Source organism: Siphateles boraxobius, unplaced genomic scaffold (assembly GCF_051911475.1).
Source record: "Siphateles boraxobius isolate OS27281-9 unplaced genomic scaffold, OSU_SipBor_1 61, whole genome shotgun sequence".
NCBI lineage: Eukaryota > Metazoa > Chordata > Actinopteri > Cypriniformes > Leuciscidae > Siphateles > Siphateles boraxobius.
Window position 1 is genome coordinate 6677959 of NW_027509188.1, and position 16983 is coordinate 6694941.

Sequence of the window (16983 nt, forward strand, 5' to 3'; positions counted from 1 at the left end):
ACTGCACTTCTACAGCATTTATTAATCTTTCTAAATGTTAATTTCACCATTTACTAGTAGCCTACATTATTTAAATGAAAAGTTGTATTTGTTAAAAGAACGCTCCACTTTTTTTGGAAATAGGCTCATTTTACAACAACCATTTTCGAAACTATTCAGCCGATCTAATGCATTTTCTTCTTTAATTTCAGGGCTCCAACTAGGATTCTGGGTCTCCAAGGTCAGGGCATGCAAGAGGCCATAGACCTTTGTCAAGTGGCAGGGGAAGTTTATTTTCCTTTCTGTTTTAAATGTTCATGCAAATGTTAAATATTTAATTTTTTAATGTTCAATGTTTTATTTTATTTCAATATTGCCATAGTGTTATTTATTGCTCTTTAGAATGTGGTAATAATCAGTTATTTGCACAGCTTCAAACTAGTGAATGAACTAGTAACAGTTTGCTCTGTAACTTAACAAAACTTGTCCTCATTTGTATCAATTTGTATTATTGTTCCGTCATAGCAACCAGTCATGCGGAACTATTGAATGAACTATTGAATGAACTCCGCTGGGCGTTGTGGCCACATTACAAACATAGAAGGGGCGTTAAATTTTGATGGTATAATGGCATGTTGTCCAATGTCCATTATCCCTTTATGTTGTACCTGTTTTGTCATTCCTGTTCACCAAAAGTTTTCAAATAAATAACTTGACAATTTTCTTATTGTCTGCAGTTGATTGCAATGTTTTAGAAAATGGGTGATTTCTTTTAATGTTGGCTAATATTAAATCACAGTGATAAAGTATTTAAATTGTACAGTGAGTATTTGAATTTAGTGATTAACTCTTATCTACTGTTTATAGTACTGTATTGCATACAATACAAAAAAAACGTTAAGCACTGTTTTTTATGTATGTAAATGCAATAGAAATCACAGTATTTTTTTTTCTTCTACAGTAAAACAATCAATACTGTAAATGTGACTAAAATCACAGTGTTTAATTGTTTTTTATTTTACAGTTAATACACAAAATACTGTAAATGGAAGTACAGTACCCTTACTTTAAAACATATTCACAGTAACTTACTGGCAACAATTAGCCAGTAAGTTACTGTAAATACAACTAAAATTACAGTATTTAATTGTTTTTGATTTCACAGTGTATACATAAAATACTGTAAATGGAAGTACAGTACCCTTACTGTAAAACGTATTCACAGTAACTTACTGGCTAATTGTTGCCAGTAGGTTACTGTAAATTTTACGGTAAATTTTTTACAGTGCATGCTGTGGTCTATTGACCCAATGTTACGACTTGTAATAGCTGTTTTTTCTGAGGAGGGAGGAGGAGTGATCATATGAAAGCAGCATTCATTTACCATTTAAATGTTAAAAGTTTAGCTTATACTTTAATTTAAGGTGTCAGTATTAAAGTATAATTATACATTTAAGTCTTGAGTAATAATGATTAACTACATGTACTTACTTTAGGGTTAGGATTAGTTTAGTTTAGGGTCAATAAGGGTAAGTATGCATAATTTATAGCTATTACTATTGTAACTGTATGTAACGTGTAACAATGACACTGTAAGATAAAGTGTTACTAAAGTTTCTATCCACAAAAGTGCTGGAATGAGTGAATAAAGTAATAAAGTGAATACTACTGTCTCTAGGAGAAAAGTCTTGAGCACAGTGTGTGATGTTATTGAGATCTCTTATGAAACTTTAGAGGAGACATATGAGAGTATGTTAAGAGTTTTTGTCTCAGGAGAAGCAGGAGACTTGGGAAAAGGCATCATTTTTTAAATATTTGTTTTATTACCCAACAAACTTTAGTAGTATACAACATAGTATACAGAATTGAAATTTGAATACATCCAAATACAAACAAAAAACAAAATGAAAAACAAACAAACACGCCAGAGTGTACAAATTGATTAATTAATAAATAAATAAAAACCGTAATATGTATTAAAGATATGGCAAGTCTTTCTTGCTTTCTGATTGACAATGTTCTCCAGACTGGTGCAATAATCCTTAGTCTCCTGAAGAAAATAAATAAAATTTGACTTGGATCTTGACCATTTCTTCTTGTGAAATGAAATTTACCCAAAATATATATATATTTTTACAATACAAGTTAATTATGATTAGTACTTCCATTGGAATAATACATAGATTTTTTTTTTAATTATAACATTTGTTTTCCTTCTAATTAAATTTTCCACATCCACACCAAAAATAAACTTTGTGTATACAAAATCAATATCTAAATCTAATAATATAATATAATCAATATCTAAAATTATACCTCTCTAGTCTAACACACTTTTAGCTGGATATATGCCATTTACAAATTTAAATGTAACCTCTTTTACTTTATTATTTGAAAAGTATGCTTCAAAAATACACCAAGCTTTATTTCAGTTTATATTTCTAAATACACTGGTCCACTATGAGCTTTTATGAGTAGCTGTTTCACCTGTTAAAATATTCCTAATATGTTTATTAGTACAACTCCCAGATAGCCACTGGACGCTGTAACGGAACAGGGCCGCAACCGCAAATCGATAGAGCCGGGTCTGGCCCGCATCCGCCTCACGGACTCGTTCCTGAGTCCAAACGCACATCGGGCCGAAGCCGTTTCTGGTCTGTTTTTAGGGGTTGTTGCGAATAAGTGCCAGCGTAACGGGTGCGTGAAGTGATTCCGCCTACCGGAGCTGTGCCGGATGTGTTACGATTCTGCTTAAATCACCACTAGATTGATCCTTTTGTCTCATTTTCGGCATTTTTGTCAGTTAGGCATAGGCCTACATTTTTCACAGTCTATGGAATGTCCATAAAAACATTTCCACTACAAGGCCTTGGCTATAAATAAAAAGCTTAACTTGACTTGATAAAGGCTAGTTGGAGCAATGCGTAGGCCTATAGGCTATAGCTGAAATAAATCGTTTTAATGATTAAAACGCATAGCCTACTAAAACAACGTGAACAAAGTAATCAAACACATAATTCAGACCACGATTTAATTATAAAAAATGAACAACAAAGTAATGAACAAAGTCAACAATTAACAAAGAACACAGTCAACAACAAACACAGAATTAATGGATAAAAAAAACGCACAGGCTATTAACAAAAAACAAAAACAAAACAAAAAAAACATGCACTTAAACAAAATCAAAATGTGGGTGCTGTGGCAGCTGTTGCTGTTGCTGCTCCTGCTGCTGACGCGCCAGTCTCTCCTGGCGCCCTCCGCTCCTGTCCGCCGAAAGGGCAAACCACCTAATTGCATGCCTCCATATTTCCGCTTCTGTTGCACTGGCTGTCAGTGCGCATTTGCGCACTGCACCTGGAAAACAGCATTACTGATTAGCAGTGTTGTGCACAGTGTTGGGAGTAACGCGCTACAAAAGTAATACATTAGCCTAAATTAACATATTACTTTTTGCTGTAACGCAGTAGTGTAATGCATTAGCCTACTAATCAATTTTCAGTAATATTTTACTCGTTACATGTTAAGGCTTGCGTTACTTACAACAGACTTTTAGTTTTAATTGTAGGCTAAAAAAAAAACTAAAAAAACCAGCAAGACCGCGAGACATTAACGAATGAAAAATGCAAGTAGGCTACCTGTTCGTGCAGTCAATAGCCGTGTGTAGTGTCTAAGTTTGTAAATAAAGACTAAATGGCAGCGTCTGTCTGATATATTTGTATAGCGGTTTATTTTTTACAGGAGTGCGGTGAGTCATGATTTCGGCCTCTGTGCTCGCGCTGGCCAGTCGGAGCGGCTAATGGGTGAAGATGGCATGAACATTCGCGAAATCGACATATGCGCATTAGGCTATTCGTTCTGTGTTTTCTTTCTAAACAGTTAGGCTATGTTTAGGTGGTATTTTTCATGTTTTCATCACGCAATCATGTTTTTGATGTGGTGGTGACGCACGCGTTCATGTAACATGTAAGAGTGGCGGCGGCGCTGCCTATAATTAAAGCACCTAAAAGCTGATGAAAAAGCAATGATTATGAATATGTGAAATATAGCAATGAGACATTTTAATTGTTTATTAATAAAGATGTTGACGATGCTGACTCGTGATCTTCGCAGTAGGCCAGTGAATGCGCCAGAGAGAAATGCACACAGATAAGCAGAGAGCACTCTGTTTTCTTTCGTTTTGAATTGTTCTGTTTACAAGTAGACATTTCAATATAGATATATATTTTTTCAGGTCTGTGAAGTAGGCTATAGGCTACTTATACGCTGAGTTTCGGTTCATTTATGAGACGCGCTCCAGTTCACAAGCCTGCGCCTCCGTGTCGTGATTATCTATAATTGTCTGCTATATTTACTTCTTATTTATTTGCCGAACACCGTAGCTACGTGACGTACACTTTTATTACTGAAATGCTTGAAAGTATTTACAAGAACAATATTTCATCGCAGCTCACCTCAGCGAACAAAAATGGGAAAGAGAAGAAAGCACATAAAACATTTAAATAGTTATTATGGCAGCAATATATGTCATGATACAATTTTAAAATATGTAGGCTATTATAGGCAGTTATAGTTTGGATTATTTTTTATAATATCCCATGAGTCCTAGTAAATGCAATTTCAACTATTTCTGAAGTGCTTCTTTTATAAAGAACAGCGCTTTCTCACATAAACAGCCCCTGCACGAGAGAATAATTGATTCTCGAGTCATCGATATCAACAGATTCAGCACCATCGCCACGGACAGCACCCGGTAACGTCGCACGTAAGAGGGTAGCCTATATGTGACCAGTCACGGAAACTAGGGACACAAGTCGGTTCTGGGGCATTTTGAGTTATTCATAGATTCTGAGAGTGTAATATCCAAGCTTTCCAACGATGTGTAACATGTGGAAATCTGATAATATTTGGAGAAGTTGTGGCCATTTTAAAGTAGGCACTTAAAAAAGCTCAAAGAGGAGAAAACGAGCTCTAAAAGATTGTGCAGTTCTCACCTGTCTCTGCTGCTGGGGGTGACAATAGGGCTCATTTACATCTCATTTAGATAAGCCATTCCCCCTGTAAAGCTCCTCCATGTGCTTTACAGCTTTTTTTACACTTTGAATGAGTGCACTTCTGCCGCACTAGGCGAAAAACAATTGTGCTGCCCCTCTATTTGCAACGTACCAGCAACAACACACAAAGACCAATAATGCCATATAGCCTGCATATAACGCGAAACCAGCAACAACACATAAAGACCAATATGCCATATACATATAACGCGAAACCAGCAACAACACATAAAGACCAATATGCCATATACATATAACGCGAAACCAGCAACAACACATAAAGACCAATATGCCATATACATATAACGCAAAACCAGCAACAACACACAAATACCAATATGCCATATAGCCTGCATATAACGCAAAACCAGCAACAACACACAAAGGCCAATATGCCATATACATACAGTATAACGCAAAACCAGCAACAACACACAAAGACCAATATGCCATATACATATAACGCAAAACCAACAACAACAAACAAAGACCAATAAGCCATAGGCCTACATATAGCGCAAATAGTACGCAACGCTCGTGTGCCCAAAATGTCAACAATATTAAAGTTTATGTAGGAGGCAAATGCCTGCTGGCATTTTTCTTTAAGCAGTCATTTCTGCAATTTTCCAAATAATCACATTTCACCTCCTCAAATTACTGTTGCAAATCTCTTTACACCACTTTCTTATGTGCGTATACACACACAAATGAAATGTCCGCAAGCACATTATATCATCAGCAGGTTCAGCATCTTAAATAACGACTAAAGAGCAAATGAAGCTTAACTTACATTTCAGAAACACGCCGTATTGAAGCACTGAGGGCGAGCGCGCTGCGCCCATACCTCCGGTTCAGTTTCCCGAGCCCACGAAGTGCGGCGAAAACATTTTCGGTGTAACTGCCAGACGGTTCATCTCGTCTGCGACAATCTTTGCGGCATCCATCTTCATTGAATTTTGATATCAGAGAGAGCTGGCCAGAGCACAGCATAATAAGTAGCCATGTGGTTGACTTGGAGGGCGGGGGCAAAAGCGCCGGGTTATTCAGTATGGAAGTACACACAGACAATGACACGCCACGCCCCTACTGCATGCTAGAATCTTCGAAAACAAGCCGATTTCAACCTCAAAATGTAAGCTTTTAAATATACCAATACTGCTATCTCAAACATGGAGAGGCTTCTTCGTGATTTCAATTAACAGATTCTCCAAAAAATTGAAAATCACCAATTTTGAAAAAAAACTCTTCTTTCTCATTTTGCTCGAAAGTTGTGCTGCCGACTTGTGTCCCTGGTTTCTGTGACGGGTCACATATCTTAAGCAGCTTTCTAAGGTAGGCTATAGTTCGGGGAACACCCCTAGAAATGATATACCTTCAGTTAAGTTATACCTTAAGAGTCTTCGTAGCGCGTTAAGAGACAACGTTATCGGGAAACTCAGCCCTGGACGGTATGGATAACGCTGGGAGTTACGTTCTGATAGTTATTTTGGTGAAAGTAACACAAACGTAATACAGGAGTAATGTAACGCATTACAATTATGACACAGTAAGGTAATGAATTACTTTTAAATAACAGTAACAAGTAATATATAATAAATTACAGTTTGGAAGTAACTTGCACAACACTAGTTACTTCCAAACTGTTATACATTATTTATTACTTGTTACTGTTATTTAAAAGTAACTCATTACCTTACAATATTACTGTCTCAGAATTGTAATGCGTTACATTACTCCTGTATTACGTTTGTGTTACTTTCACCAAAATAACTATCAGAAGTAGAACTTAACGTTGGGGCTGTAACGATATGCGATATGAAACCGAAATCGCAACACTCAGATCCACGAACCTGCAGAATCGCAGCAAACCCCTTCCAACTCCCAGCGTTATCCATACCGTCCAGATCCAATGCTACATCTTTAAATTACTATTAGTATTATTTGAAGTTAACATTATAAAATACGTAGACCTACTACACCACAATTGAGGATAAATGATTTACATAAATGATTTTTTGACATGACATTTGCATTCAAACTTGAAATTTTAATTCTCAGAAAATGCATTTAATACCAATAAAGAAACGTCTGTTTACCAATAGGCTCCTCCCTTAAAAGAGTCCAGACATGAAAAAAATACCAGTCAACACATGCGTTTTATATGTTAGGGAAATAGACACGCATGAAAAAAACTTTTAGGAGGCAAAATATATAGCCTATATATATTTTTTGTAATTCTGTGAATTGCACTGCGCAAATCCGACGAAGAAGGGTTAGCTCTCCACAGAATATAAAATATTCATTTTATTTTATTATTCGTGTTCGCATTTATGAGGAAAAAACAATGTTACAGACGTGACAGTTCTCCGTTATGGACGCGAGCGCTCTGAAGCGGCACTAAAAGACTCCTTTAACACTTTCACAGACCTCAAACAGAAGACACAAAGCCTTTCTTTAAAGGGAATTTCGGTATTATATATATATATATATATATATATATATATATATATATATATATATATATATATTGAAATGTCTACCTGTAAACAGAACAATTCAAAACGAAAGAAAACAGAATGCTCTCTGCTTATGAAATGAAATGTGCATTTCTCTCTGGTGCAATAGCCTACTGCGAAGATTGCGAGTTAGCATCGTCAACTTCATCTTGACTTTATTAATAAACAATTAAAATATCTCCTTGCTATATTTTACATATTTGAGTAATCTGTAAGACTTTTGAGTGAATAAATACTAATTCACTAAGGACATTTGAAGCAATAGCCTACTTACGGCTGAGGAGGGTCCGTGATGCCATCCTGTGGAAGGCCCTCTTCTTGTTCACACCCTTCCAATTAATTGTTCGAGAAAGGGGGCAGGAAAACAGGTATGACAGAATGTTCCATGTCACCCTCTTCAAATCCACACCCCCGACAGCAGACAGGGTATTCACCTAGGGGCATGAAGATAGTGGTTGGATCACCGTTGCACAAGTTTTTAAACAGGTAAGCCACTTTTTTGACTTTTTTTTTTTTTTTACAATTAAGACATGTGGGCAATTGGATGATGCTTTTATCCATAACATTCAAGTTACATCATCATAAAGAGCTTAGTCTAGCAATAAATATTACTTTCGATGAATTAAATTGTTACATCATCATAAAGAGCTAGTCTACTGTAGCAATAAATATTACTTTAGATTATTAGATTTAGTGTGTCTTGAGTACAATGAGAGCATATTGGGGGAATATGCTTACAAGGGCATGCTTCTGCCTATCGTTGGCAGGGTCCGCCAGCCAGGCCTCAAAGCGGTCCAGCTCTGCATCTGATTCCAGGGGGAATTGAAATTCCCCGGACCACTCAAAGGCTGCTGGTTGGAGGCCGTTATTGACCTTGGCCATGAGCAGGTTCACGGTGGTGGCGAGTTGGGCAACCTGCTGCTTTAGGTTTTCCAAAAGCAATAGGCCATGTAGCTGAGCCGCTGAAACATTGTGAAAGTTGAAAAAAAGTGTTAATCTGGAGAAAAGCCTCAGGTTATTTAAACATTAAGGAAATAATACACACAATGATGGTCCATAAAATCAACCCACAGCTGCACAATATACTGTATATATATATATATATATATATACAGTACAGGCCAAAAGTTTGGACACACCTTCAATATGTTTCCTTTATTTTCATGACTATTTACATTGTAGATTCTCATTGGCTACTTTGAAGAAACTAGAATATAAGACATCTTTTTAGTTATTTCACTGTTTTGTGGACATAATTCCACATGTGTTCATTAATAGCTTTGATGCCTTCAGTGAGAATCTACAATGTAAAAGTCATGAAAATAAAGAAAAAGCATTGAATGAGATGTGTCCAAACTTTTGGCCTGTACTGTATATATATATATATATATATATATATATATATATATATATATATATATATAATGTTGTAAACATTAACACTCTTTTGTTTTCTTTTTTTCTTACGTGTGCAAGGAATTGGCCCTGTTTCATGGCCAACTCTGAAGGTTGGCTTGAAGAGGAGGTGACCTCCAGGCTCTCCACCACCGCTGGCTAATTGAGGAAAGGTATGTAAATGTTAAAATCAGAAAACAAGAAAAAAATAAGTATATACAGGATATTTATTGTACACATGTACTGTACTTGTAAATTTGTATGAAAAAGTCACCATGTGAATAGGGGAAGCCCATATTAATGTCAAACACTGGAGTCAAGTGTTGAGGTGGTGGTGGTGTTGACTGGTGCGCTGAGCTATTGATTACTAGATGACCATTGAGGGAAAATGATAACAAGAGAGGCAGATTGTCAGACAAGGACAGAAATGAACAGGACAGAACATCACCATTGTACTTTCATTTGTATTGTAATTTTGCTATAGAGCATGATTCCTACCATTGAAGGGGTCTAACTCCCTCCTCACATTCCAGCTTATGTCTGTAAAGGTTTCCTGTCCTGTGTTGTCCAGAGACTCCTTACCCATGTCCACTGCGATGTCCGCTTTTTGATAAAGGGAAAACCGTGAATCAACATATTGCAGTGGTACAAATCACTGGACTGTACATTGTTGCAGTTGGCAATCAAATCAAAACTTACAGAGGGGGGCTGGAGGGAGACTAGGAAGGGTAGCGCTAATAGGGAGAGGTTGAGGCCGAGGCCGAGACTTTGGTCTTCTTTTTGGAGTCTGCTCAGTTTCAGAGTCAGTACTGCCGTTTTCAAATCCTGGGTAACTAGTGAAGACAGGTCAAATTGTAATGACAAGGCAATAGCATCATTCAATGGGCAGGCATGAACAAAGGCTTTTTTTGTACCCTAAACCCATCCCCAGCCATAGCTTTTGCAGTAATACAACAATTATCTATAATGTACATACTGTGTCGCTTTTCTTCTCCTTTTTGCCATTGAGCTCTCATCCTCTGACTGCAGGACTGCCGTTCCATTTCTGTTGTAGTCCTTCAGCTTTTGCCTTGCCTTACTGAAGTCATCTACTATTATAAAAAATAATAAAAAATAAAGAAAGACAGATATGGAGATAATTAAGGATAAATGAAGTAAGGCATAACTGTTGTCCTAACATGGAAAGACATAGAATTACCCTGTTTGCTTGTTTATCTACCTTTTTCAAAGAGTGTTCTTATTTTGAAGATTTTCCAGCCAGGGCCTGGCATTTCATGCCTCTTTATGGCCTTTTGGGTTTTTTCCTCAGAAATGAATGTTGGCCAAAAACATTCATCACCTTTAACCCATGACCTCGGCACAACTTCTGTAATGTCCTCGTCGAGGAAAATTACTCCACAGAATGTCTTTTAGAAATCATTGTGTAAAAATTAAGATGATTAAAAAAATAAATAACTGAACTGAACTGAACTGATCTATGATTTTCAAAAATAAAGTCTAGTCCTTCATATGAAACAACGGTATAACCACCATTGCCTCATTGAAAGGGACAGCCATGCATTTTTGTGTGAAAGATGACAGTTTGGAGAATTTTATCTCATGGCCTAGGTCAGCTGGTACCACAATGTTTAAAATGTCCGAATTAAAAGGATAGGTAAAAAATGTTTCAACCATCCCGTACTGTTTGTAGGCAATTATGATATCACCGTGACAGTCAATTATATTAATTATTTGACACACATTTTTGCCCATCAGAAATGTGTTGTTTCGACATGTTGTGGTCATGGTGAACCTCTCTGATATCAGTTCGTCATACTGGTGACAGATCAAGTTTGGTACTGGTATAGGGCCTCTGGCATGTTCTTTGCACAATTTGATGGGCTGGTCACTTGTAACACCACCATTTAATCCCTCGGACAGGCGTCTGATTATTTGGGCCAGGGGATTTGAGGGTTTTCGTACAAAACCCTTGAGTTTTTGCAAATAATTTTCGTATGGAAAGGATGATATAACATCCAGATTGCCAAAATGTTTTGCATCCTGTGCAAGATGGGTCAATCCATGGACATTGTACACTAGCTGATCATTTCCATACAGGCGGGCAAAATGTTCCACAAAAGCATGAAGGAGGCTGTTGGCATATTCGTTCTGGCAAAGAAAGGGGAGACCAGCATTGCCATGGCTGTCGACAGCAGCAGGAAGTTTGCATATAGATCAGGTCTTAACACCTCGCGCAACACCACCGGCCCTGTGTATAAGAGAAACTGACGGAACTCCGTCGCCTTCCACCTATCCACTTCGTTCAGTGCTCTTGGCCTTCTAGCAAATTCCGAAGGAATGTGGGGTCTTAAGCTTAGAAGATTTCTGGATATTCTGTCCACGTCTCTCCCTGGTACACGGACAGTCAGAGGACCTTTCATCCACAGAAAGATAAGGCGCCTTACCACCCCCAAGCACACCAGGTGCATGTAGTCCAGTGGGACTTGGGACACCAAACCAAAATGTACATTTGTGAAGGCATGAGGACCATGGTGGTGTTCCTCATCCTCCTGCCTGGCAAATGCCTCATCAGACCGTGTTTGGCTATTCATGAGGGGGTATGTCATGCGGTGGTTGAGGTACACCCCACTCTGAATACACTTGTCACAACCATAGTAACCGTTAAAAGCCTTTGTGACTTTCACAAAGGATTTTGCCGGTGCGTCACAGATCATCGAATGAACTTTTAAAGTGAGCCTTTTCCCCTCAAATGTAAACCCCTCCTGTAATTGTGAGAGTTCATTTGCCAAATCTGTGAGATAAATTTTTGATGACTCAGGTTTCTTTATACCTGAGTACATCCCAATGACTACAGGTTCTTTCATGGGTACTCCTACCAATCTACCTAAAATGGGCCACAACTGAAGACCTGAACTTTTAAAAAGTGGCAGGCCATCCACTGACATTTGAAGATATAAACAACATCCATCGACAAGCTTGTCTTTCCACTGGGAAAGGGTATGTTTTAACGCCTCAATAATGCCAATGTAGTGGTAAAGGCCACCGCAGAGCTCCCTAACAGAATAATCTCTTCTTGTGTTAAGAAGAGTTCGTGCATCTTTTGGCAAGTCACAGTGGTGGACCGTTAATATTGCCAAGAGAGCCGAAAGTGCAATATGGGAAATACCATATGTTAATGCCCAGTTGGAAAGGCGATTTCTGAGTTTTTCTGGTTCCTCCCAGTCAGATATTTCTTCTACATCACTATCATCTTGATAATAAGATCTATCCTCTTTGTCAGACACAACAGCTGCCATTGGATCTAATCCAAGATTTTCTTCCATGATTTCATTTTCAGGTTCTGCAACATCATTTGTTGGAGACCCAATATCTCTGGGAGAAAGTGTGGCTGCAGGTGTTTCCTGGCCGATATCAATTAACCTTCTATTAAGGTCCACCCTGCCTCTTCTCCTCAACGCTGAACTGGAAACAGGTGTCTTGCGTCTATTCATTTTTTACATTTATGTAACTATCTCAACTGTAAATTGAATAATAATAAAATAAAATAAAAGTATGGAGTTTGGAATGGAATGAAAATCTGAGTATTATACCTTCGTCTCAACAGTTTGCATCATGTTTTCAGCATCTGGAAAAAGAAATGGAAAGTATGTTGTAAGTTGTTGTCTTACTTAATTTGATGTATTATGTGACTGGAAAAGTTGTCTGGTTTATCAAAAATAAAGATTTGGTAACAAGTATAACATTTATTTCTCTATCCCTCTATTGGTCAATATCTATTTATCCATCTGTCTATCTATCTATCTATATATTGTAAGGTTGAAATTGTAATTGGGGTAGGCATGAGAAGAATGACCAGTGGTTATGGTCTTTGTTCGGTGTAAGGTTGGAGGCATATACATTCAGATGTATTTCTAAATTATGTAGGCTAATGTCCCTGCCACTTTCTATCAGTTCTATCATATATTTTCTCTTCCTATTCTTTAATTAATGTATATTTGATTTCAGTAATGATACTTTGGCCATGAATAATAAAAAAAAAAAATCCTAATCACAATTACTCAATTTATTTTTAGTCCAGGCAAAGTAGCATTTTACGACAGACTAATTGTAAAAAAAAAAAAAAAAAATCACCATAGATAATTTCTATGAGGTGCGCAGAACAACATACTAAAACTCCTAAGGAATCCTAGTTGAGGAAATATGTTAATTTATCATCAATCCGAGTTGTGTCAATAAGGCCAGGCAACAATAACAGAAAATTTTGAAAAAATAACCCCTGAAATTCATACATTTTATATCATACTATAATGCAATGTATTAGGCCTATATATTTATAGAATAGCAAAGTAGGCTTAATCAATATACAAGACTTAACCACGTAGATATATAAAGGCTTTCATGATCATTTTGCCAAAAATGAACCATGTATTTGTTTAGTTTATAATACTTTTTATTTTTAACTTAAACAAATACAACATATAACATTCAAAACTCATCGGCTTAGACTGCATTTGAAGAAAAATAAACACAACAGTTTTCTGTAGCCTTGTGCGAACTTATTCAATAGAATTAGACTTCTAGAATGTTATTTCTAGTGCAAAAAAAAAATATATTTTTAATTTTAGTAGTTTTTCTTATCATAGCCTACAAATGCAAAACACATTTTACTCGATTTACTGAAGCCTGTAAAACGCATTTTGCACATTGAGCGTCTGGCTCGCTCATAGGCTGACGGCAACTGCACATCCAATGGCGCGGGCGCCTCAGACGTGCGACCAATGAGCCAACTCCACGTCATTACACGTCAGAGCCCGCAAAGGGTGTGTCAAGACCAAGTCCCCGAATTTGCCATTATAGCAGCGGGTCTTCGTTCATTCATCATAGTCTGTCTGACATATATAATAGAAGCTATGCGTCTGTCATGGATTTGTACTGAATTGATTCTTAAAAATACGGAACAAAGTGCGTTCCGTATCAGTTCAATACGGAACAAGCCTTTTATGTGTCAAATACGGAACGATTCCGTATTATACGGAACGTTTGGCCCTAGTCTCATCAAACTTAATAGTTAATAGCTGCAGGTTGTGGCATCAATTATTGACACTGTTAGATGATGGATAGCTGGCAGCATACAATTCAAGCGAGTGTTTAAATGGTCGGTCAAAGTGTAAAATTAAGCTCACAATGGTGTCATTTTCATGAATGTGAGCCTGCAATTCTCAGCGCTTTAACGGCATCAGCTAAAGCTAAGATAAGGTGACCAGATGTCCGGGACCAAAATCGGGGATATAATCCCAAAATTTTGGAAAAAACGGGGACATGTTTAGTTTGACTGTCAATCTGATTAAAATACATACAAGTTTTATCTTCAAAAAACAGGGACAGGTAACTTTAGTTTTTCTGTATTTTCCCGGAGGCAACCAAAAACGGGGACTGTCCCCTGAAACCGGGGACGTCTGGACATCCTAAGCGAAGACTACCTTTTAAAATTCAGTAGGCCTGTATTAGCGCAAATATGTGCCATTAAAAAGTTGATTCGGTTATCCTAATTGGATCTATTCTGTGCTACTCATATGCTATTTGTATAGCGCAGTAGCGCCATAGCAGATGCGGCTTTAACACTTTGTGGTGCGCAAAAAAACAGCCTGTAACTGCTATCTACAAAGCAAACAGCATTTCACTGTAATAGACAGTAAATTAGAATAAACACATACAAATAGATTTACATAATAAACACATAGAATAAACACATAAAAACTTACGTGTGGTAGCCTAGCTGGTCAGGTAAATCTGCGTTGACAGTTGGTTTGATGATAGCCTATCTATTTTTTTTTCTTTTCTTTTTTTGGCGCTTCTGGCTGAAGTCCGTAGGACGGATGTGGACCGTATCTGCAAGACGACAGTCAAGCGAGACCCAACGTTCACTTGGCGCTGTCGTGAAACGGACCTAAAACGGAGCTCAAACGACTGTGCTGCAACGGCCTTATAGCATCACAAAATGTTGCTGTATAGTTTTTAAACACTAATAATATTGCTCAGCTTAATGACAATGCATTTATCATGCTCTAGATAAAAAAAAATATGCAGACAACCATGTTGTTTTGAAAATGTTTATTCCAATCCACGGAGTTCTTCACACAGTTTGAGAAAAGTATTTCGGATGTGGTCCACATCAGGTAGTATCTGTCAAAACAGTGTTGGATCAAATCCGTTTTGCAGATATGGGCCAGAGCAGTTTGTAGCCCTTTTTTAAATGCAGTCGGCTCAGATATGCATCACAGATTCGGGCCACACCAGTATAGCCTGTGAAAACAGTATCGGCTCAGATTCATATTGCTGATCTGGACCAAATCAGTGTCAGACACAGCTAATGTCTTTCGGTTACCTATGGGAAAAGTGATCTGGGCCAGATCTGCAAAATGGTAAAAATACTGAACTGATGGCAGTTAGAATGTTTAAGCTGAAACTTATATCTGGCACGGATCTGGTTCACAATCAGAAAACGTCTCTAAGATAGAAACGGAGGCAAGAGGCTTAAAACGGATCCGGGCCAAATGTAATTGCTATCTGGGCTGTGTTTCAGAATATCAATGTCTCCTATAAACACGCTGTCTTTAGCATATATTGCCTCACAAGAATCCCTTCCACAAATTATTACAAAATGTATAACTTGTTGAGGTATGGCGCCAAATACAGCAGCTTAGTCTTGGAGTAACTGGAAACCCACATTTATCCATGAATTCACTATAAGATAATAAAGGACCATTTGAGTTTTAAAGTTGTCTAACTAATATAATATTATTTTCAGGATTTAATTCATCTATTATTCCAAATAATATATTTATTTGAGGAAAATGTGTGCTTAAAAACCAGCATCCAGGCAAATAAAGCTTATTTTCCTTGACCGTTTAAAAAAAAACGTTTTAATTTTTTTTTTAAATAATCGCGTCATACTACGTCATGAGAAGTAGTCGTTTGGCGGGCTCTGTCTGCGCTCGCTCAGTCCAGACTCCAGACTCAGAGGCTGGTATTCAGTGAAAGCTGTCGTGATTCCGTGTGTTTTCGGTAACAGTTATTGTTTTTGTCATCGTCATGGTAAATAATTGTGTTTGTGGAGATTGCACAAACTCTAGCCTGTCAGGACATCGGGTCCAGTTTTCCGAACAAGAAAAAGGACGATGTTATGATATCGTCCGTGTCTGGGTGTGTTTTGTGCGGGTGCAGAGACGGACTTCACGTGTAGAGTTCACTTTATACTCTGAGGATTATCTTCCTGGCGATATGATGCTGTGAGACTCGCAGGTCCGTCAGAGATAAAGCTCGACGAAAACGTGAATTGTGCACCATAAAAATAATTGTAAAATTAAATTGTAAGGCTGTTTTGGCATCAAAAGCAGGGCCAACTCAATATTAGGAAGGTGGTCATGATAATATGCCTGATCCGTGTATATTTTAACAGTTTGTTTTGAGTTAGTCAAAAATCATATATATTTATTTGCTAGTAGGTGTAGGACACTATAGTTAATTTATTTTAGTGAGGAAAGCAAAATAAAGTAAACTGTGATATTATAGGCTACACAAAAATTATTCATAAAGTGGACTGGTGGTGAAATGTATATAAAATTGGGGACCAAAAATTCTTCAGACACTTTGACCTGACCATGTTTTGCTGAAGTGTTTTTTCTTTAATGGCTAATGTGACCTTTTTACACCACAGACTGAACAAAATGAAGCATTGATTGGTATTTTGTTGACCTAAATTGGTATTATTTAATTGTGAGCTTAAATTTAACAGCTGACAGATATTCAACCTATTTCATTCGTGAGACAGTAACAGAAGGATGGACAAAACCAGTGAAATATCAACTGAAAACTCTGAGATCTTGTCATATTGATAATGTGAGAAATGTTGAAGGTGTCTGAATAAAGTTTGGTTTGATTGTAGGTATTAACACTTAAAGTACATCTATTTTACAAAATGTGCCTTCCTTCATTCATCCATGAACATATTCTAAATAAACTTTTAATGTAATTGATGT

At 37.3% G+C, this 16983-nt stretch overlaps 2 long non-coding RNA genes across 2 annotated transcripts; both read right to left on the reverse strand.

The window, feature by feature from the left end:
• Positions 1-3118: 3118 nt before the first annotated feature.
• Positions 3119-14743, reverse strand: LOC143718525 (uncharacterized). Its single transcript, XR_013196430.1, has 3 exons — positions 14707-14743; positions 12535-12569; positions 3119-3336 (listed from the first exon to the last, which is right to left on the reverse strand). It is a non-coding gene; the product is annotated as an uncharacterized LOC143718525 (long non-coding RNA).
• LOC143718524 (uncharacterized) lies at positions 9654-10307 on the reverse strand. The gene is made up of 3 exons (XR_013196429.1): positions 10164-10307; positions 9921-10035; positions 9654-9777 (listed from the first exon to the last, which is right to left on the reverse strand). It is a non-coding gene; the product is annotated as an uncharacterized LOC143718524 (long non-coding RNA).
• Positions 14744-16983: the final 2240 nt, after the last annotated feature.